General features: G+C 39.5%; 1 protein-coding gene across 2 annotated transcripts in view; it reads right to left on the bottom strand.

Moving 5' to 3' along the window:
- cdk17 (cyclin-dependent kinase 17) overlaps positions 1-18,065 on the bottom strand; it is a 60,408-nt gene that overhangs the window by 31,249 nt on the left and 11,094 nt on the right. The window lies entirely within an intron of this gene.

Here is an 18,065-nt window from a genome sequence, read left to right on the forward strand (position 1 = left end):
GTGATAGGCGCAGAGGGAAGAAGAAAAAAACCTTCCTCATGAATAACCAAGAGGTTTTTAATAAAACATTCACGAGAGGCAGAACTTTGTGATTCAAGACACCTCTGCACATTAATAAAACACACATGCATGCATGCATGCATGAGCATTCACATGACCTCAGAAATGTAGACATCAACAAACAAACTGCCCTGAGCAGGAAGAGATTTAATTAATAAGGTGGGAAGGAACTGACAACACCATTCCACCACAACCTCTCTGCAACCATACACTCCCATTTTAACAAACAGTTGATTATACTGCACATACATGCATCGTAAAAACTGGGAATTTCATAAATTCTGTTTGCCCGATGAAAGTTTGAAGACATGATCTATTTTAATGCAGTAGATTAAATGTGATTTAAAAAAATTAGGCAATTTAATGACAACACTTTATACTGGAACATACCAAATTTGGACAGTGACTGGTGAGTCAGAGAGGAAGCAATGGACTGTAATTGTGTTTATGGACCAATCAGGGAAGAGGATTTTTAGATGGGTAGGATGACAAAAGAGATTACTGGGAAGTAAGGGGGGGTAGTATGTCAGCAACTCAGCATCAAGGTGACACCACTCCTCTGACTCATAATAAAAGAGCCCTTTCTAATTCACAAAGCTGTGTGTGTGTGTGTGTATACACACACAATAGGCAGAAACAGTTCCGCTACCTCCCTAGACAAGGTGTTTCCTGTTGCGTGAAGCCGCACAGTCAGCAGCATGGACGTATTGAGAGAAATATGTTAAATGTACCCGTTATCCAGCTGCAGTTATATGTTTCACGTGGAGTCTGATTTGTAGACTTTATTGTAAAATCAGAAAGTATTTATATGGGTGCTAGAGAGAACTATGTTAAGCTGACCATTTTAACAGCAGATGCACTGGCTGTTACTCACTCAGCCTGTGTCCAACGGTCATATAGATACGTTAGAGGACACTGATAGATGACATGGTGCTCCACTGAAGCAAACAGTCCAAAATCCCTGGAAGTGCGTGTCCCCTATAAACAGGCACTGGTTATCCAAAGCCCTACTCAGATGAGACTACTTTCACATGGAGACATGGTTAAATTAATACTGGAGTGTCTGAGGGATCTGGGACATGTTGGTAAAGATTCTATTATATCCTGTGGAGAAGGGGAAAAAAAAGAAGAAGAAAAAAAAGACGACGTTTTTGCACTTTTTTCTTCCATATAAAGACACTGCAGGAAGTGCTCACTTCTTTTCTATTGTCTCATGCCGAAACCAAACTGAAAAGCACTGGGTGAGTTTCAAACACAGAACAATAAAAGATAGACTGTGTTTCAAAGGACTTTTCTGAGAAGTGATGCTTTCTGGAGATTGTAGTATGCTGTTCATAGCACAGGTAAACTCTACAGACCTGTTATTATAATGTGACCTAATAATAATAATAATAATAATAATAATAATAAAAACATCTTGGGCAGCCACAAGTGTTTACTAGCCATGTCTTTTGTTTTTGCTATTCAGACATTTGGGTTTAAGATGAAATCTGAAATTCTGATCCATTTCCTGATATTTACATCTAGATGTACTAAAGAACTTAGACCATGGCACCTTTTATTTAAACTACCCATTTTCAAGAGATCAAAAAATAGTGTAACATGGCACTGACAGGTGTTTCTGCCTGCCCAGGTGTGCCCGGTTAGACTGACTGCTTAAAGAGTGAACAGCTCTGAATGTCTACTCTTGGTCTGAGCTCTGGGTTTCACCTGTGAAGACTGCATTTGTTGTTAAAAAGGATAAACCAACGTGAACTCCAGAGAGCTGTCTATGGGAGAAATGTTAGCCAATCTGAAGCTGAGAAATGAGGAGAAATCCATCAGAGCCATTGCACAAGCACTGGGTAAAGCAAATATAACAATCGGGAATGTCCTGAAAAAGAAAAACCACAGGTGTACGAACAACAAGACATCGAACAGGTCGGCCAAGGAAAACAGCAGTTGATGACAAATATTGCGAGAGCTGTGAAGAAAAATTCCCAAAACTACAGCCAGTGATGATTGTGAAGGTATCACAATCCACCATTCAAAGATAACTTTGAGAGCAGAAATGTAGAGTCAATACTCATCAGCAGTAAGAATCGGAAGGCCACATTGGATTTAGCAAAGAAATACAGAGATGAGCATCTGTTTGCAAGACATTGTTTCTGCAAATTTACAGAGAAATGCATCCAATCTAATTGAGAGGAACTTCTTCATGCAGCAAAACAATGACTCAAAACACACTGCCAGCACAACAAAGGATTTCATCAGGGGGGAAAAAGTGAAAGGTTTTAAACTGGCCAAGTCAACTCCCAGACCTTAACTCAATTGAGCACCTTTTCACCTCCAAAAGATTAGACTGACAAAACAACTGCTAAACAAAGCTGCAGTACAAACCTGGTAAAGCAACACACAAAATAAAAAATAAAATGCAAACGTTTGATGAAGTCAGTAGGTCACCAGGTTGATGCAATTCTCTCAAGCAATGGATATGTAACCAAATATTAAAAGTTATTTACTTCAAGACTTTCTGTTCCCATTCTTCTGCTCACCTAAATGTTCTGATCTGCCACCAATGGTGCCATGCATGTTCCAAGTTGTTTAACACATCTAGATGTAAATATCAGAAAACGAAAGCTAAAATTCTGATCCATCATATCATCTTTTGATCTCAAATATACAAACATATATGTATGAACACAAGACAGAACAGTCTATAGCTTAGAGAAGAAACATGCAAGCATCCATGTGCACACACAAACACGCACACCCCCATGTACATGCTGACGGAGCACATCATGTCAAACAGCTGGTCACTCCGACTGTAGAACTGCATGTGAGAATCCAGACACACCCTGCAGCGCGGACAGATTATGAGCAGTTGACATTCCGATGTGCGAGATCTGCTCAGACAGGCCATGACTACCCCAAGTCTTAACACATGTACACACACATGCGTGCACATACATTGTTAAAAAAAATTGACTTGGGTACTAAAAAGGAAACCTCCGTACCCATAAATTAAAACGGTCCAAAATTCAAGTCAAAATTATTACACACATTGTCCTAGTAACATCATCAATGGATAAAAAAATTCAATAAAACAAAATCATTTAAGTGAAAATATCACAGTATACTATGGGAAATTGTCTGACGCCAGACAGAAAGCAAATAAAGCAAAGAGTAAAGTTGTGATCTAACTGTGTATTTCTTTATATATTTATGAATATATGTATTAATATATGTAAGTTCTCAAGCTAATGTTTACGGTTCCAGGAAGCAGATATGGCCTTGACAACATTGCTTTTGTTGTTTTTGTTTAATTAAATTCATTGAATTATTATTAAATAATTATTATTGAAATGGTAGACAGGGCTTGTGAGAGTGATACCAAGCTCCCAGAAGAGCTTTACAGCTTAAGGTTTAAAAAGAAAAAAGTAATGTGGCTCTAGTCTGCTCAATACAAAACATGAGCTTTTATCATTTATAAGGGGTGATAAGGGGTCTGTTTAATTCATGTGAGTTACGCAAACTGAATCGTACAAGTTTATCCTTTAGGATTCACAATAAAATGCATAGTAAGAGGCTCAATTCTGCCATAGTTTAATGGCCAGTACAATGAATTTGATCTCTAGGTCTCAAACAAAATTATTTTGAAACACTGAGTACGTTTACAGCAGTAATCTAATTATTGACCTTACTCTGAGTAAGATAATAATATGATTAAGGTGTTTACATGAGTCGCTTTTAGAATACTCCTTTCATGTTCTTGTTTTACATGTTATAGAACATAATTAGATTAACGGCACACGTCATTACGTCACCACGCCACGCCGTCCAACGTCCCTCCAGGACTTCACGTATCGACATACAGTTCGTCTTCGTTATGGTACCGTATACAGCTTTGGGCGTTTTTATTTTTAATTTTTACGAACGCTTCCAGTGCGGTTAATTATTTGTCATGCTATACGTGCTAACTGATGACTGCTTGAAGCCATGGGCTGGGTCCCAAACCGCATACTCACCTACTGTATAGTAGCCGAGATACATGTATTTCGCCTGCTATAGGCCTATAGTAGGCAAGTACGCAGTTTGGAACGCAACTGTGCTCTCTTGTTTGCCGTAAAACGGTTGAGCACTGCCATTTGTGATCGTGTCCTTTCGCAAAATGTGGTGAACACTCACACGATGTTAATAGTGTGATTAAGGTATTTACATGTCTGTAATACACGTCAATAATGCGACTAAAACAGGAATACTCCACATGGCTTAATTCGATCTGTGTTTACTTTGAGTATGACCTTAATCGGATTAAGGTAATTAAAAATTGCTGTTTACATGCTAGTTTCTTAATCAGAGTATTGTCTTAATTGGGTTAATAGTGGATTATTGTTGTCCATGTAAACGCGTAAATGAGTTGTCCATGTAAATGAGTGTGTGTTGTGCTGTTGGCTTGTGTATGGTTGTGGCTAGTTACATACTGCAGTTGTTAAGTACCAACACCCCTTTTGTACACACCCTGCTAAAAGCATCCTACCCTTCTTGAAATCCCACCAGAAGGAACAGTCGACATTCCGGTGGGCTTGGTGCATGAATTACAGCTTGAGCCCCACCTGCTCGTTGACTCTACACTTTGTATTATAGCTATTTCACTCAACCTTGTGCACACGTACACACTTGTAACCACCCACTCATGAGAAAGCAGTCTTTGATGTTGGTACACAAGAGAGCAGACATGGGCTGCTTCTTTAAAGCTAAGCACTTTCTACTCTGCTGGGGGCCACCTCATTAAAACACAGCCCAAGTACACACACCTCATGAAAGCATGCAACACCTTCAGCTCTCTTTCTCTTCCCCTACCTTTGAGACGAGTTCTGAAAGAAAACGGGTCTGCGGTCGACAGCTACACTCTTGGTACATTCCTCACCAATGAGCACATAGTACACAGGACAGTGTTGGCTATTGTTCCTCTGCCCTCTATTCTCTATCGAGCCTCCATGCTATGCCAGGCTGGCACTCTCTCATGCCCCTGACAGCAGCAGTTCTGTGGGGAAGCCTGTTGAAAAGTGGGCAGGCTACAGAAGAGCCCACAATTGCAGCAAATGTATTAGCTAGCCCACTAGGCAAGTAACAGCTTCAATGTACTTCACTGGATGGTTTGGTTACCCAAAAACGGACCATGATAAAAAGCAGCATCTAATATAATGCCTAGCAACCTTGTTAGCTAGTTAAGTACACAAATACAGACTAGGAGAAACATGTAAGAGATAATTATCTGCTTCTAACAAACCTTTTAAATGTAGCACATAGTGTTTGACCTTGAGGAAAAAGTCGTTATGGCTACAAGATGTTGTGATCTATCCTTACATTGCATGTAAAAGATATTAGTCAAGTCTCCCTAGCATCCTCATCTTATGTTGCAATGTTTAACTGCTTCGTGCTAAACTTTATTTTGATCAGAGTTTCCATGTACCTGCATTTTATTCATTGTGAAACGAACATCTGTCATCTGAGCAGGCTAATTAATCCATGTGCTACTAAAAATGTGTTCTTGTCTACTAGATCACTGCTTGGCCGATGTCTGTAGAATCGCAGGCTTCAGAATTCAAAAGCATGTGCTACAGTTACAGCGTCAAGGCACCTCACTCCAGTGTGAAAAGCATAAAGCTTGAACATGCATAGCAAACGAAAAATTGTTTGGCGATTTTCTGGTTGTTGAACCTACACTATTCGTCTGCATGGCAACTATGAGGTTATAGCCCAGCCATGAAATCTGCTTGTCCTGGATGCTTGAGCAAGCGATTTGCTCAAATGGTCTCTTCTGTACTTCTTTATAATTTCACTGAAATTTAAAAAGAATGTGAAGGAAAGGACACATGGCAGTGAAACAATTCAGCAAAACTGGTAAAATATCACTAAGAAAGAGTCCATACAGCCATCCATTTCCTGGACCACTTATCCTACACAGGGTCACGGGGGGAGACTATCCCAGGGGACTCGGGTGCCAACCCATTGCCTCAATTGCACACACATTCACAAAACTTTTCACACACTATGGACAATCTGGAAATGCCAATCAGCCTACAACGCATGTCTTTGGACTTGGGGAGGAAACTGGTGTACCCGGGGGGAAAACTACAAACTCCATGCACGCAGGGCGGAGGCGGGAATTGAACCACCAACCCTCGAGGTGTGAGGCAAACATGCTAATCAGTATATATATATACAGAAATTATTTTCTTAGCAGGGTGATCAAGCTTATTAAATATATATGCTTTATTTTATTATAAATCAGTTTGTGTACTTTCTGGGCATGTCTGTTCTATTATTCCCCTCTCTCCACTGCTCAGTCAGTGTCTCAGCACATTTGGGTGAATTCCCAATCCCTCTAATCAGTAGCTCATTAAAACCTGCATGAGAAAATCAAAAACATTAAATGTATGCTCTTACAGATGCCTCAACATGTGCCTTTACACATACATTACTTATTAAACCCTTATTATGCAAAACACAAACATCTGAAAAGATAGGGGGAGTTGGCCTTCAGAGAGCTCATAGTGGCCCAGTCAAAACAAAGCCCCCCCCCCCCGTGTGTGTGTGTGTGTGGACAACGACTTTGTTTTGACTAGGCAAGGCTATAGGTGATAACCATGAGCATTCACAGGTCCTAATTCTCCTACAAATAAAGTACTTAATAAAAGACCTCCTCTTCTCTTCCTTCCCGAGTCTACTTTGAGAAAGCCCATGCTGCATAGCTGTCAGTTTTAAAAAAAGCCCCACCTTTTTTGGAGTTCCTTTAGTACCATCATTATTGGGGTAGAGATAGGACACAGAACTATCACACTGAAGATTACAAATTCAGTGCAGGAGTGTATGTAACATCTCTTTCCCCTAACTAGATCTGAACTAGGTTGTGTGTTTTTACAGGTGTAGTTTGGTAGCAGAACTTCAGGAGTAGGATGTTCCCAACACGAACAGACACACACACACACACACACACACACACACACACACACACAGATGCACATACACTCCTGCAATGGCTTGGTTTTTCAGTCTGGTGGTTCCACAGATGGAGCTCGATTAATGTCTGACTTCAAACACTTAAAGCTGGCTGCGGCATCACACAGCAGCCTCATTAATCACAGTCTACAGAGGGAGAAAACTGGGTTAGGCAGCTACATACACCCCCCTCAGCCACACAGGCATATAAGCACATCACGCACACACCTTACACTTAACTCTGCACAAAGACTGTATGATTGAGATCACAGTTACACTTAATATGAAGATTTCTGGCAGAAACGGTGTTTTAAGGTTCGTAAACACTGGAATTGCCCTCTCTGGCTAGACTATCAAGGTACATGCTGTTCTCTTACTCTCTCTCCCCAGAAACATAAGAATCTCTTCCCATCACTATGGCAACCCTCCTCCCAGAGTCTGATCAGCATCCTCTGTTTCTCACAGATTAGAATCTGTAATCTATACCCCCCTTCCCACTACCCACCCACCCCAAAGCCATTTTGGAGAGGGTGGGGGTGGTCATGGTAGGACAGAGAGAAAGACAGAAAGTGAATAAAGAAGAGGTGCCTTTGTGTTGAAGTAAAAGGCATGAAATCACCACAGCAACTCGAATTCTTGGAGCCAAATGGCAGGCAAGCAATGCAAAACAAAAAACTAAAAAAAGAAATAAACAAAGATGGAGGGAGGCACACAGACAAAACATGGACTACACTATGGTAAAATGTTGGTTGTTCACAGCAGCGTGAACTCAGCCTCAGGAATGTCCTGCAACAGCAGCTAATGTGGAGAGGTCACTTAAACAGTATAGTAGGGATGAAAGGTTGGAAAATCTCCCGAGCGCCGTCATCGCCTTCCGCCATGTTCTCCAACTGAACTAAATGATCGCAGCAAGCCTAATGACAACCATCCATCACTTTATAGTCAAATATAAAACCTGTTTAAACAACGTCAGTGTGTATCAGTACGTTTTGTACATTTTCAGCACATTTTAATACCGTGATAATACTGATAACCATGATAGTTTTGGTCACGATAATCGTGATATGAACTTTTCATACAGTTACATCTCTTCTTTATATAGAATTTTACATTTATATGACAGCGCTGTAAAATTCTTACATCTGATTGGTCAGAACAAGTTGATTAATTTTCTATAACAGAAGCCAGATGTAATTAAAATGATTTAAATGGTTTATATTAATGCATTCATTCGAATGCGTTATCATCATTAGTATAGTAACTTATTTACAGGGATACCCCACATAATCTAAGGCTCAAAATAAACATACAAAATATATAATCTTTGGCATTGTAAAGGTTTCTGTTATCAGTTGTTTAACATTTAAGGAAGGAGTCTCCAGGGTCAGCATGTTCTAACACTCAGTAAGTTTTCCACCACAGCAGAGTCTTCAGACAAATGAGTTTGCAGTGTTTTCTTCCCTTATTTCAAGACAAAAACTTCCAACAAGAGGGGGGGTGAAGAAAAGAAAGAAGAAAAAAAAAAGAAAAAAAAGGAGGCTGGTAAGGGAATGCCTGTTTATAGCTGCTATAACATAATACATAAAGTGAGAAAAGAAACTTACTTGTCTCATTACATTAAACATAACAAATATCAATAAATGGTTAAAAAAAAAAAGCTGATCACATCATTAATAAATAAAAAATTGTAATTGTTGAGGAATCACTGTGCTATAAGAGGAATAAAACAATACAGGAAGTGGTGTTCTAGGAAAGTAATTCACTTTAGGGTGGTACACCTGTAACAGTAACTCTGTTTCACACTGTAAGATGACCCCCACCCCCATCAAAAACAGAAAGTGCAATTTTAGACAATATTTAGCCGGAAGTTGTCAGTGGCACCCCTAATCAGTATAGTTATAGTATGTATGTATGTATGTGTGTGTATATATATATATATATATATATATATATATATATATATATATATATATATATATATTATATTATATTACATATATTTATTATGTGTATATATATTACACACACTGTGACGGCGGGCCTGCAGCCCACACACAAACACCGCGCTTATTGCAGCCCCCACCGGGAAGACAGCGACGCTGCTCCCCTCCACTTGATCCTAAATGAAAGAGCACGCTGTTTTCCACTACCACCTCCTCCTGTGTGTCTGTGTTCAGCCTGTAGCAGCCTAGAGTGGCCACAAATAAATATCTAATTAATATATTTTTTATATATATATATATATATATATATATATATATATATATATATATATATATATATATATATATATATATATAAAGAATACAGTGTCAGAGTGTGATGTGGTAGGGCAATAGGTTGTAAACATTGTAGATACAGTACAGATATATGTCTATGTTGTCAGACATACATTAACAGATTTTTATTTCACATTATTAATGAACTTAAAAACTTTTTCTATTCTCTGTGGTAGAAAGTCGAGTCAAGAGCATGTGAGATGGTGGAAGGGGGCATAGCATTGAAGTATTGTCACTGAATACTGGAGAGTTCAAAACACCTGTGCAAATCTTTCCAAATTCATACGTCAATTGGCTCATCTGATGTTTATCATTGCTCTTTTGGCGTATTTGAGTGATGGCTCATACTAGTGTGCTCTGATGTAAAAATACGGACCTCCTATACAATACGTGTACAGATCGGCAGTTAAGATAATATAATAATATAATATATAAATTAATATAATCAGAGTAAACATCATTGGATATCATGGCTATGCAAGATCGTGTAGGAAGAATAAATAAATAATTATAAATCGCACAAGACTAGTGTCTACATGGCTCAAAAGCCAGACAACAGTTTTCCCACTAAAACCCAAGACATAAACAGGTTACCTTTACCAGTCATTCAGACCCTGAATAATGCTGCTTTTAGATGGTATTTTACCAGCATGTGTGCCACACTTGTAACGATGTGCTGTTAGACTGAATGTGTCATATGACACATGAATAGTGGTGGAAGTCACATGTTAAACCTTTGAGCTTGTTTACCACTTGCATGCTCTCTATCTAGCAAATCCACATTCCTGGATTATGCTGGTGACAGGCTCATAGAGATTCATCCCAAACCCACTGCGCCATTCATTTTACAGAAACATTGCAACTGTGGTATAAATGGCGAACAGGTCCTTCATTTCAGAATCATTTGAGACTGCAGAGATTTCTCCTGTTATTTTTCCTTCTGTCACAATACTCTTCAAATGTTTACCTCTTACTGATTAATTATGTTCTATTTTTCTGTAAAAGGGTACAAAAAGTGCTCAAGTTTTCCTTACTCAGTGGCCTCCAATGCCAAAGGCTGCTTACACACAAACATTCAGTAATCTCAGACAGAGGAAACCACACCAATCGTTGTCTCCGTGGTGACGTCTGGGTCAGCTGTAGGCCATCAGACCAAACCACCTATGCATCTGTGTGTGGTGAGTGTACGTAGGCTAGCTCTAGAAAAGTTGGTACATTAGCACGCATTTGATTTTCGCTCTGTCCATCCTTATCTGCAATGTCTTCTGTGTGCCTTATCTTAATTACAGACAAGCGTGATGAGTGACGGAACAAAGAAAGGGAGGGAAGGAAAGAAGGAAACAGGAAGGAGGGGTGGGGAAGGGGACAGAAGACATGCAGACTAGCAGAATCTTGAATCTGCATGATGTTTGAACCAATTTAGTGGGTCATCACCACATTATCACCATTTTGAAATGTTGCCCATTTATCCATGGGGCTTACTATCCACTCTGGTCCTAACAACTGAAAAAAACTGACTTTGTTTAAAAAAAAAAAAAAGTAAATACATTTAAAACGGCAGATGTGAGGAAAAACACACCTCCTGATGTTTACTACTGTACATACAATTACTGTGGGAGAAACTTGCAGCCAGACAAACTGAACATATATCATGGACACACAGTCAGTCAACTGCACTCAAGTCATGTTAAATTAAAACCACTGCAGTCTTTGAACTCTTTTCAAAAATTAGATTGTGTCATGCTCACTGCTGTCCCTGGTGGACAAAGCTAAATGAAATCAGTGCTCTATTTATCTGCAATCAACTACAATGATCACCTCTGCCACATGTAATGCTTTGTAGTACAAGGATAGTGTAATTACTCAACACGCCAACAGCAGACAAACTGCTGACCTCACCACACATCCTGCTCAATCATATCATACCATGAGATCATAACTGCTGATCATCATGATCATATTTTACGCTTCCTTATTTAAACAACCGATTTTAGTGGCTAATTATTGCATTGTTTAGTTGTTTTTTTTAATCAATCAATCAGGTGAATTAATCCACATGGTCCCCATTTGTAGTTTAACAACATGTATAACTGGATACAGTGGTGGATTATTTATTTGTTTGTTTACTGGACTACTCAACAACTCAAAGACATAGATTTCTAAAGAATATAGGATGGTAAAAGTACATCATGAAAAACTTTTTTTTGTTTTTCAATAAAAATGATAAAGCACAAAGGATTACAAAAAAATATTGTTGTGATCACTTTGTGATTATCTTCATCACACAGCTCTACATCTCCACATGTATTCATTCCAAGACAAAAACATTGTTTTAACTCCACTAGATTGTGATTACTATAACATCGTCCTACCATAAATATATTAATGCAACTTGGTGTGCAATGCAATAGAGTGCAGTGTAATATGGAGGGAACTAGAACATTTGTGGTGGTTGTCGAACACATAAAACAATAAAACTGCAAACTTTATTTTGCTTCTAAGTACTCACCATTATATACTCTCTTCCACTACGGACATTCACGGAGTCAGAAAGTGGCACGTTGCAGATATGAATCCCACCATACACCCCTCTCCGCAGCCTCAGCAGGTCAAAGATCAGCAGTCTTTTAACATCACAGCCACAGGAAGTGCAATATCGTTTGAGTCAGAGAAACTGTACAGAGATTGGTCAGCATGAATAATGGCCATAATCAAGCAACGGGAGACAAATTCACACTGTCTCTCTCGCTCTCTCGCTCTCTCTCTCACACACACACACACACACGAAACGAGAACTCGATGGGGGAGGCTTGACCTCTTAGTGATATTCAAGACCAAATAAAGGGTCCAAAAGAACTCTCTAGAGAAATCATCCCCACTCCATCCACCCACATAAATATTGATTTGGGTGCAATTAATCGCAACTGCACAGGCACTCCTACTGCATGAAGCGTACGTGTGTTATAAAGTCAAAAAGGCAGAAAGATTCAAATAAGCACACATGCTCATAACACGTCTGTTATGGCACAGTGTGATTTAGCATGATCCTGATCATGTCCTTATATAAGCCCACAGTTAGCAAGTTATTACTGAACAGAGCACACAGACCAATATTAATCTAAAAACATCTCAGTCAGCCACCCCATCCGGGCTGAATGAACAATTACAATGCGCCCTGTGTGTGCGCCTCGACTCATCACCCACACAGACACATCATGAAGAAAGATGAATGGGTCCGGCGAACAGGCAACCATAGCAGCGCCTCTGCAAGGAAAGAGCCCAAAGGTCTGCTCTTGGTTAGTTATGGGAGAAGAGAAAAGCAAAAGTGCAAGAAAGAATGAAGATAAACAGGAAGTTAAACATATTACAGACTTTATTTTAACTCAACACCTTTTATCTTTTAAGCCCCAGGAGTTATAGATCTGTTAAAAGGATTGCATAACAATAAAAACGTGTGCCTAGAGCTAGCGATCAGGTTTGAGTCCAGCACTCGTGATCCGTGGCTGGGTTCTTCTAAGAACATAACATTGCCTGCCTGGGAGCTAAAGCGAGCTCACTTTCATCCCGGTCTCCAATAATCAAGGCTCAGAATCTAGAACCTGTACTGCGTGTTACGGATAAGAATAGCATATTGTAACTATATTGCTACACATTACAATGGCTTACAATAAACTTGTGATGTATCGTGGGTAAACATTTGCTTGCATAAATTTGACCACAGTTTCTCAAAAGCTTATTGGGATCAGTGATTTATTATACAGGAAAGGCAGGCTTTAGAGATACCAGTATCACTAAATGACAATGATGACCATGGCTGTACAGTTGATATCTTTACTAAAACCCTTGTTTTTATTTAGGTTAATTTCTAACCTTGCATGGGTTCAAGTAAGGAGCTCGTCTAATAAACACAGCTGTAAATGCAGTCAGTCTGCTTCAAGTTGTTTGCTAGTCAAGTGTGATTTTCTCACGTTTTTTGATAGTTACATAGCACACCATGCCAAACGGAAATAAGCCCAAATCAATTCCATCTCTAAACAGATATCGGCTGTCGAAACGTCCATGTCGCATCTGCACCATCAAAACAGAGAAGAGCGCTTACGCACTTTGTGCAGACGAGAGCAGACTTTTGATGATCTAATATCATTAAAAGAAACAGTCATTAGAACAGAAGTGAATTAATAAGATGTCAGCATGAACAGTGATCACTCAAGTGAGATGACAATGAGAATCATGTTTAAATGCCTCAGTTGAATTGTACCTCAGATCACGGGCATAACGTGGCCTGGGCACTGGGGGCTGTAGCCACGAAGATTTTTTTTCTTTATCCCCGAAAAACTTGTGTTGTCACTACGTAACTGAACGTCAGTTAAAAAGACATATATTTTTTAAATAAGACAGCAGTTTTGTATCTTCCATAAATGGAGGCAAGACCAATTAGACAGGTTTTACAGGAAAATACGTGGAAATACTCGTCTTATTGGCAGACAGGTCACAATTCTGCCAAATGCTAGCTCACACAGTCAGTCAGTGTAAGGGGAAAAATGGATATATGTTGAAACTGAAACATCCTCTGATGCTGAGCAGGAAAACAAGGTGTATAAAGGTCTATACGAGTTCCAGTTTACGTGAACATGGCATGAGCAGAGCATAAGGAAAGATCATGTACTTTGCATGGCACTTTAGCAGCTAAACCAATACAATGATAAACTAGCCTAGTCTCATGTTAGATGGCCAAAAGGTTTTACATTTTATCGGCCTGGTAGTCCTGCAAAGAGTGATAATACCCAAGGCAGGTTTTATGATAAATCCCACTCAAATGCAAACTCTTTTTCCATTATATATTTTTTTTTTAAATCAGTTTTTCCATAAGTAGATTATGTTATAAATGTGAGGCATCTTTCAGTGGAACTGAAATTAAATGTTTTTTTTTCTTTCCCCAAAAGCCTTTTCTAAGCTCCCACTGAAATAAGCTATAATATTGTGTAGCCATACTGCACACACAACCTTTCCTAACTCAGTATGGAGGTCCCTTATTCAGAGACAAACACAGAGGGGAAGAAGCACCTCTATGTAAAACAGCTTTGTCCCTTCACAAATATACTAATGCAAACTTTAGAGCACACACACACACACACACAATAAGGACAAGAATGTGGCAACAGACTGTCAATGTTGTGGGCAAGTCAGAACATGAACATACATCAGCCGCCCTTACGTAATGTCGGTGACATTTAAGCGGCTGGGAATTAACTGAGAAGACAACACAGAACTAGGATTTAAGACTTAAGTTTAAGACTTGTGTGTCCAAATACCAGAAAATTCTGACAAGACAGCAAAAGAGAAAGGGCAAGAACGAGAGAAAGGAGACAGGCTGACGTACAAATGGCATATTCTTGTGTCAATGCTACTAAAGTAACTGTCTCTCAGGTAACGTTAAACAGTCATTTGCATGTCTCTAGCTATTTGTGGCCTGAACACACACATGCACGCACACAGCCTGTTCGTCAGTCTGTTCTTAAGACACAGGCTCACAACTCCATTCCGCCTGTTACAACAGAAATGGTAAATAGACTAGGTAAAGAATGGCTGAAAGATTCTCTGCAAGCGTGTGTGCATATTTGCAGTAGATAAGTGGACAATCACATCTAATCTCCATGACTGACTCCAGCATGGTATTTCTGCTGTGCTTTCTCAACACACAAACTGTGTCTTGTTACACACAGGTTACAAATTGAAGGAAAGTGTATTAGAAAGGTGTTGGGCAACCACAAGCCAGCAGAACTGCTTCCGTGCACCATGGCACAGATCAAAAACTACAAGTCTCTGGAAATGTACAGGAGAGATGAAGACCATTCTTCCAAAAGATGTTCTCTCAATTGGTGGTTGAGAGCGCTTTCTAACACGTCACTCTAAAAATCTCCCAAAGATGTTTATCTGGGTTATGATCTGGTGACAGTGAAGGCCACACCATATGATTTACAACATTTTCATTCTCATCAAACCATTCATCAAGCAATCGAGCCCTGTGGACAGGGTGGAGTCATCCTGGAAGAGACCACTTCCAAAAGGACAGACATGTTTCATCCTTTATCCTATGATGTTCGGTCTGAATACCTTTAGGTATTGATTTACAGTGACCTTCAATTTAAGGGGACAAGTGGAACCAAACTATACCAGCAAAAAGTCCCCCACAGCATAACACAGCCACCAGACCCCCTCACAATTTCCATCCTTACTTACCATCTCTTTTTACTTACTATCTTTCCCATAGATCTAAATGCAAGTGTCACTTTAGTGATCACTACTATTGAAACACAGCCAGCTGACCAGTCTTTGTGACTGAAGCTTCTGACCCAATAATGAACTCCCTTTCATAGTCAGAGCCATACTGATTCAAAATCAAGGTCAATGTGGGCCCACTCAGCATTTGTATACATGCCAATGTGTTGTGTAATTCCATCAGGCAGGACACCTGTTTGGAAGCATCAGTTTTCACTAAGATTCTCCACTCAGTTATTTGGGTTTTTCCTTTGACTGGTCTCCTGTCACTGTGCCCAATAAACCAACAGTTTGTAGAGTGAAAGCGAAAGAAGCAGATAGAAACTAAGAGAAAAAGAGAGAACAGGATGGGGTTTTGTTTTTGCACACAATGGAAACAATATCTAGTTGATTTAACAGTCAGTGAAAGAGGACACCAACGTCACACTCCAGGGCTCAGAAGGAGGACACTGGCCCACATTATCGACTGCTTGTGCTCGGTCCTTTTTCATCTCTCTCTTGCATTTATACATCCCACCTGAGGGATGCTCCACTTCCCCAGTTAGCAGAGTCCACATTTAGACTGTCGCATGCAGCAATCTAAGGCAGCCCATCGGTCAGTCTTGCACTTGCTAAAAGTCACTTTTCAATGCAATACAGTCATCTGAAGAAGGTGACAGTCATTATACACTGGGGTCAGAATGTCTTGCTTAGATTCATTCTCAACAAAAGGTAAGTATTGCTATTTTTGTTTTTTTTTAATAAAAAATTTATTGGCCCTTCTTTAAATCTTTAGCCATTTAATAATCAGATGACCAAGACCTGGCTTGGACTAAGACCTGCTAATTGGCAACAGATAAGTGGCCGCTGTGCTACTTCAGTCAAATCAGTAGGAGACTACCAAACCCATGATCCTCTTTATTACCCTGATGGCTGTGATGACTCAAACTTTCCTATCATTGTCCCAGAGCAGGTGTGTCATTCCAGAACACAAGCAGACAAAACACGGAGCTAAGCACAACACAATATGCCCATGCATGCCAAGACCAGCTCATCACTCAAATAAGCTGCCTAGACTGGTCATCACACTTCAACTTCAGGCACAGAAGCAGTCTGACTACACTGTGAATAAATAAATGAAGTCGCATTATCTCTTGCTGGACAGTTAAGGAATTAATTTGTTCTCCAATTCGGTGGGCAATGAGTAAATGATAAATGACAGTAAGCCGATTTGAGTTTTTCCATATTTCCATAAAAGGTAAGCGTGTATAATTCAACCCCACTACTTGTAGGATTCCATGCCTTTTTATCCTCTGATGTGCGTTTAGGCTAGCATGCTAACCCTATCTGGTTAATGTGAAACTTTTTGACAGACTACAGAAAAAAAAAATTTCCCTCTTGTGATGGATTGGCACCCTATCCAGGGTGTACCCCGCCTTGTGCCCGATGCTCCCTGGGATAGGCTCCAGGTTTCGCCGTGACCCTGAAGAAGAATAAGCGGTATAGAAGATGGATGGATGGAAGCTTGCCTCCTTATTTTAAACATATATTCTTTGATGTTTGAGGAAGTTTTTTAACTCAAACTCCATGTGGGGTCAGCAGGGCAAGTAGAGACACCTTTCTGTTATGATTACCTGCATGATGGTGGTCCATATAATGTGTTATTTTTGCTCCTTCTTACAGCGCACTGCAGATATTGGGGTTTCTCATCAGAGCACAGCCTAATATTACAAAAGTGTTGGACTTAATCGCTGACCACATCTACATATAACCATCTTAACATTGTGCTTTTCTGGACATTAGGCAAGTTCACATAATTTTAGACAGTGTTCCTAAAGCAATGACAATGCCTCCAAGTATATTAAATATATAGCATCATATAACCACTGTACATAAGCCCAGGTTCACAAAAACTGCACAGGCTAAAATTATAAATGCTTTACAGCCCCTGTTCTATCAAGTTAACATTTTACAAATTATTGCCCAGCAATCACACCATTCACTCTTCAATCTGAATCTAGGGCTAATGGGTGCACTACCACATGACATGTGTGACTGCTTAATCAAAGACAGTATTTATATTGAGGCAGATATGTAATGTAAGCAAGCTTTGGACAGAGTGAGTTTGACCCTCTCTTCCATTGTTAATTGCTACTTGCCAACTGTTGCACTTTTATATGTATATGTACATACATATAACCATGGAAGCAGATTTCACATAATAATAAGAAGAAGAAGAAGAAGAGGAAGAAGAAGAAAAATTCACAATCGTTGGGGTCCAAGCATTCCTTTGCAAAAGGTGCCTTCACTGACAAATTAAAAAGAAAATTTACATAGAACACTAGAAGGTAGCTAGATGGACAAACACTCAAGTTTCCTGATGGTCAGTTAACGCCAACTCTGTCAAATGTTTGCTGAAACCTAATTAGTTTATAACATTTTTTATATAATCAAGCCATCAATGCCAAACCGATTACATCATGT

Source organism: Ictalurus furcatus, chromosome 19 (assembly GCF_023375685.1).
Source record: "Ictalurus furcatus strain D&B chromosome 19, Billie_1.0, whole genome shotgun sequence".
NCBI classification, from domain to species: Eukaryota; Metazoa; Chordata; class Actinopteri; order Siluriformes; family Ictaluridae; genus Ictalurus; species Ictalurus furcatus.